Source organism: Agelaius phoeniceus, chromosome 3, assembly GCF_051311805.1.
Source record: "Agelaius phoeniceus isolate bAgePho1 chromosome 3, bAgePho1.hap1, whole genome shotgun sequence".
Classification (NCBI taxonomy): domain Eukaryota; kingdom Metazoa; phylum Chordata; class Aves; order Passeriformes; family Icteridae; genus Agelaius; species Agelaius phoeniceus.
In genome coordinates, this window is record NC_135267.1 from 114,220,654 (window position 1) to 114,231,242 (window position 10,589).

A 10,589-nucleotide genomic window follows, 5' to 3' on the forward strand; every position below is an offset into this window, starting at 1 on the left:
CCAGCCCCGGAGCCCCCCTCCGTGCCCCGGCGGCGCTCCGAGCCCTACCCGCAGCCACGGGCTCTGAACGAAAGCGAAACGCGGGGCTGCCGGCGGCGGGGCGGCGCGGGCAGCGGGCTGGCAACGGGGGAGGGCGGGAGAGGGGGGGAGGCGAGGCGGCAGCAGGCACCGAGAAGTGGCTGGAGTTGGGAGGATGCGGCGGCGGCAGCGGCTGCAACTTCGCCGAAAGGACCCGGAGCGAGGCGGACGCTGCCGGCGCCGGGAGGGATCAGGTTGCGGTAGAAATAAGCTCTGGAGGCGAGCGGGTGTGCGGAGCAAAGTGCGGCTGCGAAGGGAGTGCGAGGGGCTAAGCGTGCCCGGGACGGCGGCGGACAGCCCGAGCGGAGCCCAGGGGGAACGAGGAGCTGCCCGCCGCCCTAAGGGAGACTCGGCCTTAGGGCAGAGCCGCGGCCGCCCGGGGCAGCGAGGGGGCGGCGGGGCCGGGGCTCGGCGGGGACCTGTTGGCGGAGCTGCCGGGGGCCGGGGCCGAGCCGCTCCGCCGTGCGATGGTTTCAGCTTCCCGCCAGCCGCCCCCCGGCTCCGCCCGCCGCCGCTCGGCCCCCCCGGCCCCCGCTCCCCTCCTTTCTCCGGCGGCACGGGGATGCGCCCCGCGGAGGCTGCGGGAGCGGGCGCGGGACGCGGCGCAGGGAGCCAGCGCAGGTGACACCAGCGGCGGCTCTGGGCTCACGCCGCTCGCAGGGCTGGCGGTGCCAGGCGTGCACATGTCCCTGCCAGGCGTGCACACGGGCGAGTGTGTCTGAACCGGAGATGCAGATATATATATGGGGCTTGATTTATATCTAATGGCACGTATAAAGCTTTTGAAGGTGGCTGCAATGTAAAAAGTAATGACTTTATTACCCCTGAAAGGTTCTGCGGTTCGCAGTTAACACTCCTCTGAATTACAATTCATTACGCTCTCTAAAGCCAACCTGCATCAGAACACCTACCTGTGCTTATTCCCAATCACAGGCATCGTTCATTGATTTTCTTTTCTAAAAATCATAGCAAATTAAGCACTTGGTGACAACTAAATCTGTTTCATTATCGTGCCGTGTTTGAGATTCCAGAGGTGACTTCCCAGATCGCATCTCAAAACCTACAGTCAGGAGCTAATTTTACAGATGCTTTCATGAATGGCAGCGAGGATGTTCTTACCATCAGCATGCCCTTAATTCCAGCACCGTAAAAATGCCTCGATTTAAATGGAAACTCGCTGCCTTAAAAATAATATTTCATCCTGGCTGGATAATTATTAATATTAGCATTTGATCGCAAAAGTGCTGGCTCCCCCTCGTTCCTGTACCCCCCCACCCCACCCCACAGCGCTTCGCATTGTCATGTGATTGGAGGGAGATAACAAATCTCAAGAAAGAAAAGGAGTGAGAAGACATTTTTAACACGGCATGACCGCAGATTAATAATGCAGGTGGGTTTTTATTTCATTGTATTTTTAGGGGAAGGGAACGAGGCTGTTTAACGAGCAGTCGTGGACACAAAGTGACTGTATTTACAATCCTTGATGTGGCTTTCGGTGGGTAATAAATTATGACAATATTAAAATTATTTTCTGGCAGCCCAGTTAACTGCGCTGGGGACTGTAAAGCCCCTACTGATTCCATTTATGCCTTGTAATTGCGGTCCACGGTCTCGCTCTAAACCTTTTGGTGTATATTGTGTGTAAACTTTTAGCTAATAGACTTTTTTTTGAATGGAGGGACTTTTCTCGGTACTTCCTGCCGTATACATTTTGTCTCTGATCTCTGTATTTAATGGCCAAGTCCTGGTTTATGCTTTATAATGTGTTGACAAGTTTTCTAACAGACTTTCTGAAATAATGCACATATATTCACGTCGGTTAGAAACTCCACAGTATTTTTAGAGTCGAGTAGATCTATATCCTAATGCACTGAGAGGGAGTGTAAATCATAGAGGATTTCATAGCCCTTTCAGTAGTTTTCTGTATGAAGTATGAGCAGCGTGGCCTCCAGACGTAACCTTTTAGAAAAAAAGACAGTGCTTTTATTTTATGGTGTAAAGTGCTTTTAGCTTCAGGGCTCTGAACGTGAATGTGGTCAACAAACAGCTCTTGCCAGGGAGTTTGCTACAGCCTGAGCCGGGCGCTGCGGGGAGGGATGCGGGCTGAGCATCCCCCCAGACACGGCAGCCCCGCCAGCGCCCTGGGCTCGGACACCCGCGGGAAGGGGGCTCGGATGGCCCCGGCACTGCCGGAGAGGCTGGTGAAGGCAGCGGGGTCAGCCCCGGGGGCAGAGACAGGGCCAGAGGGCACAGCCGGCGCTGGGAGCGCCGCGGGAGAGCTGCGCAGCAAGGGCGATGCACCCCCACGGGCTGCACCTCCCGCGTCTCTGCTGCCACCCCCCAGCACCTCCGTGACACGCCGAGCATCTCCAGCCCTGTCTGCACCTCCTGCACGCTCTTCCCTGGCTGGGTTGTGCTGACAAACCCACCGCAAGTGGCCGGTGAACACAGAGAGAAATGCCCAAGTGCTGGCTGCTAACACCTAGAAACCCGGGCAGATTGGAAGGGCAGGAGAAAACAAACCCAGGCCAGCACAGTAGACGACCCAGAGATCATGTTCTGTGCACTGACACAAACCTGTGTCCCCTCCTGCCCCTGCACAGCCCTTTGTCCAAGCTGCAGGGCATGCCTCGCAGTCGTGCTGCTGCAGCAGCGTTTGGAGCTGCTGTCACCCTGGCCATGTTATCAGCTGCTCCTTGCCTACGGACTCCTAGCCCCAGAGCAAAGTCAGCTGGGGGAAATGTGGCCCTACACCTCAGCAAGTTCTGAGGTACACGCTGAAATCAGAGCCATGGTGGGTTTCAGGCTGCCTCCAAGGGGAAGCTAACCTTCCAGAAGGGTCTGTCGCATTAGCTGAGTGCCCATCCCGCCCCAGGCTGTCCCACGCGAACCAGAGCCCTGAGACACCAGCTCATGCCCTGGAGCAGCTGAGAACAGAGGTGGGCACCCATCCCTGTCCCACAGCAATGACAGGAACCTGCAGCAGCAGGACAGGGTGCCCAGGTGAGAACATTGATGCCGTAAGAACCAGTCTAAGATTTAAATCTGCCAAAATATATCTGTCCCTTTCCTCATACACAGCTCTCTGCCTGATAAACAGCATGGTCCTCCCTACATCCAAGCACCGGAGAGTCTTAGAGGTTGCTGTAGGAAGGGACATAAAACCAACATTGAGAAGTGTGGCCTTCCTCCATCTCACAGGCAGGCACCCGGGGCTGGGAGCTGAAGGTGCAAAGGAGCGTGGCACCGTTCATGCCACGCACTGCTGTCCCTGCCTATCTGCTGCTTCAGCGACAGACTTGGCAGTGGGTGACTTCAGCAACTTTGGTGGGCAAATGTTCCTGCTTCGAAGCTCCAGCTGTCACTCACTCAGAGCAGGAATCTCACTTGCCAACACCACAGAACATTAGGACCAAACACAAATTCCAGAGCTCTGGCAGTTCCCGGCGCCGGGCTGCGTTATGTAACGGCAGGCAGATCGCACGGGTGCTTTCCCACACCGCCTCGATAGCCTCCGTCGGGCGGAGGCACCGTGGGTGGAACTCTTATCACACCAGGCTGACTCCCGTGAATGAGCAGAGTACTTGCACGTTCTAGAAATAGTACGTGCATTGGTATTCCCGCAGGAGAAACTTGGGTGCGCTGCTTTGCCTTTTCTCCTTTTTCTTTTTTTTTTTTTTCCCCCCTCTCCCCTTTTTTAATAAAGGCTCAAAATAAACTCTGATTTTGCAAGCTCTTACTAGCAGGCACAGCACACAGAGCAGCGAGTCCGTGCAGGATCACAGACATCTGAGCGCCAGGTGACAGAAAGATTTCGTTATCGCCTCGCCCTAGGCAGGACCTGGAGTAAAACCCTCAACTTGGGGAGACTTTCTTCAATGGGTTGTTCAGCGAGGCCTGGGATTTCAGCCTGCCTCTGCTTGCACAGCACCTAGCACGAAGGAGCCCTGAACCTTGACTGTGCTTTCTGGGGATCACTGTGAAATAAATGGCACCAAGTGCTCAGGGAACAGACTTTGAAGTGGCAAAAACCCTCCCGTGAAGCACACAAAGAGTTTTGCTTGTGTGTGGGCAGGCAGAGGAAGGCATTACTAAAAAATCTCATTTTTAATAAAATGTTTGATTTCAGCCAAACGGGCTTTAGTTTGCACTACTTACTCAGTTGTCATATTGTAGGTTTAATATTTATGTCTTTTTATAAGTAAACACGTGACCTGCCCCTGAGCGTTTCTATGCTACATTTCAGGCCAACGTGATTTAAACTATGTGCATTTAAAACATCCCAGAACCTGACCTATAATACAAATCCATACAGTCTTAATTATTGCAGCCCCAGCAGCCCCAGCACGAGTGAGGTAGCTGAGCTTTTGTTACTGAAGAGGCACAGTACTTCTGGTCTGTCAGTGCTCCTGTTACAATCCCCATCTTGAAGAGGTTATAACTTGGGCTGTGTAAATTTGATTGAGCTGAAACTTGGGACTCCAACAGTCAGTCCATATAGGGAATTATCTTATGAATAATTGGCTAACCCATTGCTTGATTCACAGACTTTCATAAAATGATTTTTAATGGGTTTTAATGTTTTTTTCTTTTACTGACATCTAGGGTATGAATTTGGTACTTCTAGCTCTTCTGAAGCTCCCTACTCAATGGAATATGCATGGATACTCCAGGTAAATCTACAGCTACCCTAAGGATTTCACAGGGCACACCAGCCACCCTGACCCACCTGCCTGTTCCTACACACTGAGAAGAGGCCAGGAACAAGAAATGACACCTTAGTTATCTCCAAAGAGGGTCCTAAATGTGTAAGATAAAGAGAACATAAATAAATATCTTTGCTAACAGTTTCTTGGAATCTTTTAATCTTCCTGGGCTTTATCTTTCCCCCAGAAATGTGTGAAAATGAGTCCTACCAGTGTGCTGGCATCACTTAAAAAGGGATGAGCCATTCAGCTTTGAATATCGAGCCTGAATTTAAATATTGGTTTGTGTTACAAAGGATTTTGCTGATAAATGCTCCCTACTTTTCCCTAGCTTTAAACTTGCAAAAGTCAGGTTTTATCACCTCAAATCACACTAAGACAAAGAGTGCATGTTTAGTTTAGATGCAGACTCGAGATTTTCCTTGACCCTACAGCAAACAAAGCCCAGCCCAGGGCCAGAAAGAAGAGCCAGGAGCTGTGAGTGGATTGCTGTCACAGAGCTGGATCCCAGAGTTTCCATGCCTCCCTCCTCACACAGTCTAAGGAGCAGGGACACCTGAACTCCTCAAGAGCAGCATCTCCATCTGTTTCAGGAAGGGTTTTGACCAAGCTTGGCTGCAGCCTGGGGCACTCACACTGCAGGGCTGGGTCCTGTGGGAGCCATTCCAAAACAGAGCTCTGTGAGAAGCCAGGGGCTCCTGGGCAAGATGTCCCACACATCCAAATCCCCCCACCTGTGTTGCCTCTCAGGAACCCATGATGGCACAAGCTGGTCCTTTTGAGACACTGCTGAGATCCCAAGCAAGGTGACTGTGTCCAAGCCCATGAGCAGTAGGAAGGCAGGTCATTGACACAAAAAGCTTCTTAAATTCCTGTTCTGACTTGAGCTGGTAAGTGCACTTCTGAGCAAGATTAGATCCAAGGGGATCAAACTGTCCCGATGAGGAAATCTGGAAAGCCCTACTCTGCGTGTGGCAGCAGGGAAAGGCAAACATTTCGTCTTGAAAAATAAATCCAGCTATACCTCAAATCAATTTTCAAAAGTAGAATAACAAAAAATAACCCGGTAATCTGAGAAACTCGACATCAGCAAGCAAAAAGAAATTATTTCTATTGAGAAATTAATTTTGCTACACGAGATGAAGAAAGATTTAGTTGTTTACTTATCTGCTGCTGAACACAGTCCCTCCTTCCTAGCACACTTGGTGTGAGGGACAGTAGAAAGGACAGTGCAATAAAAATGGATTTTCCTCCTCTGACTCTGCTTGATATAGCCCCTGCCAGAGGAATCTACTTGGCCTTGGGTACTGCAAAATTCTTAAGCACATATTTATCTTTGGGCGCATCAGCTGTACTTACATGCTTAAAGTAAGCATGTACTCAAGCATGCTGTTAGATTGGTGCCTTAACATCTTCTGTAAATAACTCACATTGCTTTTTAGAGCTTCAACTTTTAGTCACATAGAATGCATCGAACTGAAATTTAACATACACAATCATCATTCTCTATATTCATTTTATATGACTTTTTCAGGTGACATTTAGGTTTAGCTTTTAGCTCCAGCCAAGAAGAAATGCGCCTGCTTTGCAGAACATGACATAGTTTGTGTGAGGATCTTTTCTAGATGAAAAATAATTAATAGTTGAGAGAGCAGAGTCCTTTCTCTGTGCTTAAAAATAAGGACAGCTTTACTGTGGGTTTTCTCCTTTACCATATTTATTCTACACAAAATATCAGCTTAATTGTTAAAATGCTTACAATAATATTTTAATGCAACTCTCTGTAGTCAGAAGAATAAATTATTATATAGCCCAAAGCTGCACAGAAAGACACAGCACTGAGGGGGAGCAGGAGTGGTGGTGAATAACCTGTGATAAGAGCCCACTTCTTTGAGCAGTTTGGATAGTTTTGCCACCATTTGTTATTGTCAGCACACATCATTCTGTCAGTGCAGTGTGAATCCTGGCTGCAGTGAAAAGAATGCCTTCTCCCACCAGTGTGAATAAGATTTCACTCAATTAAAATAACGTGCAAGTATATTGTATGGCATTACATAGAAAGCTGATGTGCATTAAGTATGAATGCTGGGGTTGGGGGGAGTTATTGTACTAATGCTATTGTTCACTGAGCAACTATTCCCCAGCATTTAAAAAAGCAGGGGAAATTAAATACAGAAATCAGAAATAAGTACAATGTTTGATATTACCATACTGAAATTAATGTATTCACAATTTAGACTGTAATTTGCCCTATCCTATTTAGTTTCACAGCATCTGAGAGCCTGGAGAGAGAGAGACAAGTAGATGTAAACACATGGAGAGAGAGCTCCATGCACTGTCTGTGCTGACACACACCTCCCTCAGATGTTTGGGTGCTATAGATATCCACGGGGTAAAGCCAGGCCATAGAGAGCACCAGTCTGTAGGGAGAAGCTTGGTCGAGGTGTGGCTGGAGCACTGGGACAGAGTAGATGGGATCCACTGCCATCTCCTGCTGAACAGTGCTGGGCAGCCCTTCAGCACGGGGCTGAGATGAGCTCCTGGCACCCTGCTTGGTGCTCCCCAGAAACGAAGGGATCTGAACACTTAGGGCCACAGCCATGGCCATTCCCACGAGGAAGGCCAAAAACGCCTCACAAAATGTGTGTCCCAGGCAAGTGCCTCACAATAGTGTGTCCCAGGCAAGTGCCTCACAATAGTGTGTCCTAGGCAGCCACTGCGCTCAGAGCCAATAAAAGTGAAACTATTCTCTATTAGCTCCTACATTCAATGCCACACTGCACATCTGTACATTGCTTATGAGAGGAACTAAAAAATACCTGTACCACGGCACTGTACTTTTAAAGTGTCTGTTCAATGCCTTTCCCAATCTCCAAGGATTGCCTCCTCCTTAGACTTACGCATTCAGCGAACATGACGAGGCTAATTACTTTTCCCTGAAGTGATCAGTGCTCTTCTCTAGCACGGACCTCACATTTTCAGCCTCAGAACTTAAAAAACCAGAAAAGAAACACACAACTGCTTTCAAATCCTAAGACAAAAATCAGTTTGGCAAACAAATTCCCCGCCATGGGCTTTACCAGGCTTTACTCTTCCATCAAAGCCCCCGTGCACGTTCTCCGCCACTTTGGAGAGGGGGTTCAGTATTTTCCTGTTACCTTTCCTTCCTGAGAAGCAATCAGGGAGAGCGGCAGGAGGCACCATCAATATGCAGATTGCTGCCAGATCACTGGTTCCGCTGGTTCCGCCTCGGGAAGCGCCTCCGCCGCCGCGGGGGCACCCGGGGGGCGCGGCGGCCGCTCCAGGCCCGGGCCCCGCCGGGGCCCTCGGAGCAGGGACAGCGCTCCCCGAGCCCCACGGCTTCCCCAGCCCCACGGCTCCCCCAGCCCCACGGCTTCCCCAGCCCCACGGCTTCCCCAGCCCCACGGCTCCCCCAGCCCCACGGCTTCGCCAGCCCCACGGCTCCCCCAGCCCCACGGCTCCCCCAGCCCCACGGTTTCCCCCAGCCCTCCCAGCCCCACACGGCTCCCTCAGTGTGCCCCTGAGGGCTCTTCTGCTTGGGCATTTCTTCTGCAAGGGGTGTCTGAGTGCTGTTCCTCCGCAGTTTGATGTCGCCTGTCTGGAGTTAGAAGATGATTTTCGTGCCTCTATGGGCTCACCTGAGAGGTGCTCCCAGGCATGGAGTAGGAAAAAGACTGGCTCAGCCCTGAGTGGCATGGCAGACCTGCTCAGCAAATCTGTGGAGGGTCCCGTGCGGATCTGTATCCAAAGCACACATCCAGGCCCTCTCTTTTCTAACTCAGCGTTTGAGGGATGGGAAGGGAGCCACTGGTTTCTAAACTAAAATGAAACTATAATTCACAGGTAAGCATTTGCAAAAGTACATGAGCCCGTTTTTAAAAATCACAAAGAAACAGATCTCAGGTGGGTTCTGGGTTTGCTCTGCTGGCAGATTCAAAGCAGCACTGCTCATCACACCAACCTTCTGCAGGGTATTCATCAAAACCATGGGAGTATTTTTAAAACCCCACCAAAGTAAACCATACAGCTAATTTATAAGCATTCAGATGTGCAGTAACTCTAGCACAAATATCCCTATCAGTATGGTGGTGGCCCCATATAATACAATAAGACACAATTCAGACCTGTGACTGTCTATTGAATGCATAATATGCGTTTTTAAAATTGCCTGGAAACATATTCATATTGTAAAATCTAATGGTTCAGGTGGAGCTTTTACTCTTGATCAAATAATAAAATTGTTAGAGACCACTCTGTCATCCCATTGCTCACCAGCCTCCGTGAGGACTGTTTTACATTCCCATTTAAATAGGACAGGAGAGCAAAAAAGGAAAACATAAACCACAGAAGACTTACTACAGACATTAACTTTTAAGCCAGAAAAGCAAAAGAGCTGAGAAAGAAGCTCCATTCCGGGGGAATTGTCTTTGTCACTCTACATCCACCGAGGTTTCCTGCAGCCAAAGCCTCTGGACGGCGAATCAGGATAAGGCTGCACTCACTAAGTCCCAGCGGCTGTCTGGGGCAAGGTGTCCTTGTTTGGCCTCCAAAATAGCTCCTTCCTGTGGATTTAGGTCTGCCAGGGAAGGAGACTGATGTGGACAGACAGACAGAGCCTGTGGACAGCTGAGACTCCCTGTGGGATGGAATGGGTGGCGATGGCCTTCTCCGTAAAAAAGGAATCTGAAGTGCAGACTAGCCATAGTAATGGTGATTACCATTAAAGTGTGGAGCTTTTCATTACTGAAAACTTCAAATAACTCTCCTGAACTATATTTGAGACATTTTTTTTTTCATGTTAACTCCGGGTTTGATTGCTGAAAAAGGTTGACTGCTAGAAAAGGAAAACCAGTGCAGTGCACAGCAGTGGGGAATCGAAGCCCTTCTTTACCAGAACCCCTGCCATATACGTACTGTCACTCACCTTCCAGACACTCAGTACAACCATTCAATCTATTGAATCAAGAGACTGTTTGATCTTATCTGCATCTGTGAGCTGACTGTCAACCTGCTTAGGCTGCATATTAAATCATCTATAGTAGCTGTATCAAGCTGGGATGATCTGTTAATTCTAAATTTATTAACCCTTAGAGTGCAGTCATCATGTTTAATCTAGTGTAGCCAGCATTTATTTTACAAGACCAAATCCTTCTTTAAGACACGGCTGTGCTGTAGGTTAAGGAATTGGTAACGTGGTGGAGCTGGTAAGTGGGAACAGCCCCACTTTGATCTCTGGAAGCCAACTGGTAGCACCACTGCTGCTCCAAACACGGATGTGTGCGCTCACATCACGCTCCCGTGTCCAGGATGGGGGGGGGGGGGGGCTGCACATGTGTGTGGACCTAATGACATCACCTGGGAGTTTTGCCTGAGATGAGCCAGAAAATGAGCGGCCTCGAACGATGTCTGAGCCCTGTGCCCGCGGGAGGACTTAAAACCAAAACTCAAAGTGACGGCAACACCGCAGCACGAGCTGAGGGTGGGTCCTGCAAGGAGCTGCCTCCAAAGCTCTCCTCTGAGCGGGCTCCCACTTGTCATACCTGCTGTCCCAAGCAATGGACAAATGTCCTGGGAGTGCTGAGGAGCACAGCCACGGCAGGACACGCGGGAATGCGCGCGTTCCTGCCCGCGCACGGCCAGGCGCAGCCCCGGCGCGCACGGTAATTTCATAGGGACACATCCATCCGCATCAATATGTTAATCTGTTCGTTACACACACGCGTCTCTCCCTGCCCCGCTCTCCTGTTATCTATTATCTTTGCACATCCACGATGGTATCAACAT

At 50.1% G+C, this 10,589-nt stretch overlaps 1 long non-coding RNA gene across 1 annotated transcript; it reads left to right on the plus strand.

The window, feature by feature from the left end:
- The first annotated feature begins 116 nt into the window (after nt 1-116).
- Nucleotides 117-4,928, plus strand: LOC129118586 (uncharacterized). Its single transcript, XR_008533982.2, has 2 exons — nt 117-1,468; nt 4,684-4,928. It is a non-coding gene; the product is annotated as an uncharacterized LOC129118586 (long non-coding RNA).
- The last annotated feature ends 5,661 nt before the right edge of the window (nt 4,929-10,589 follow it).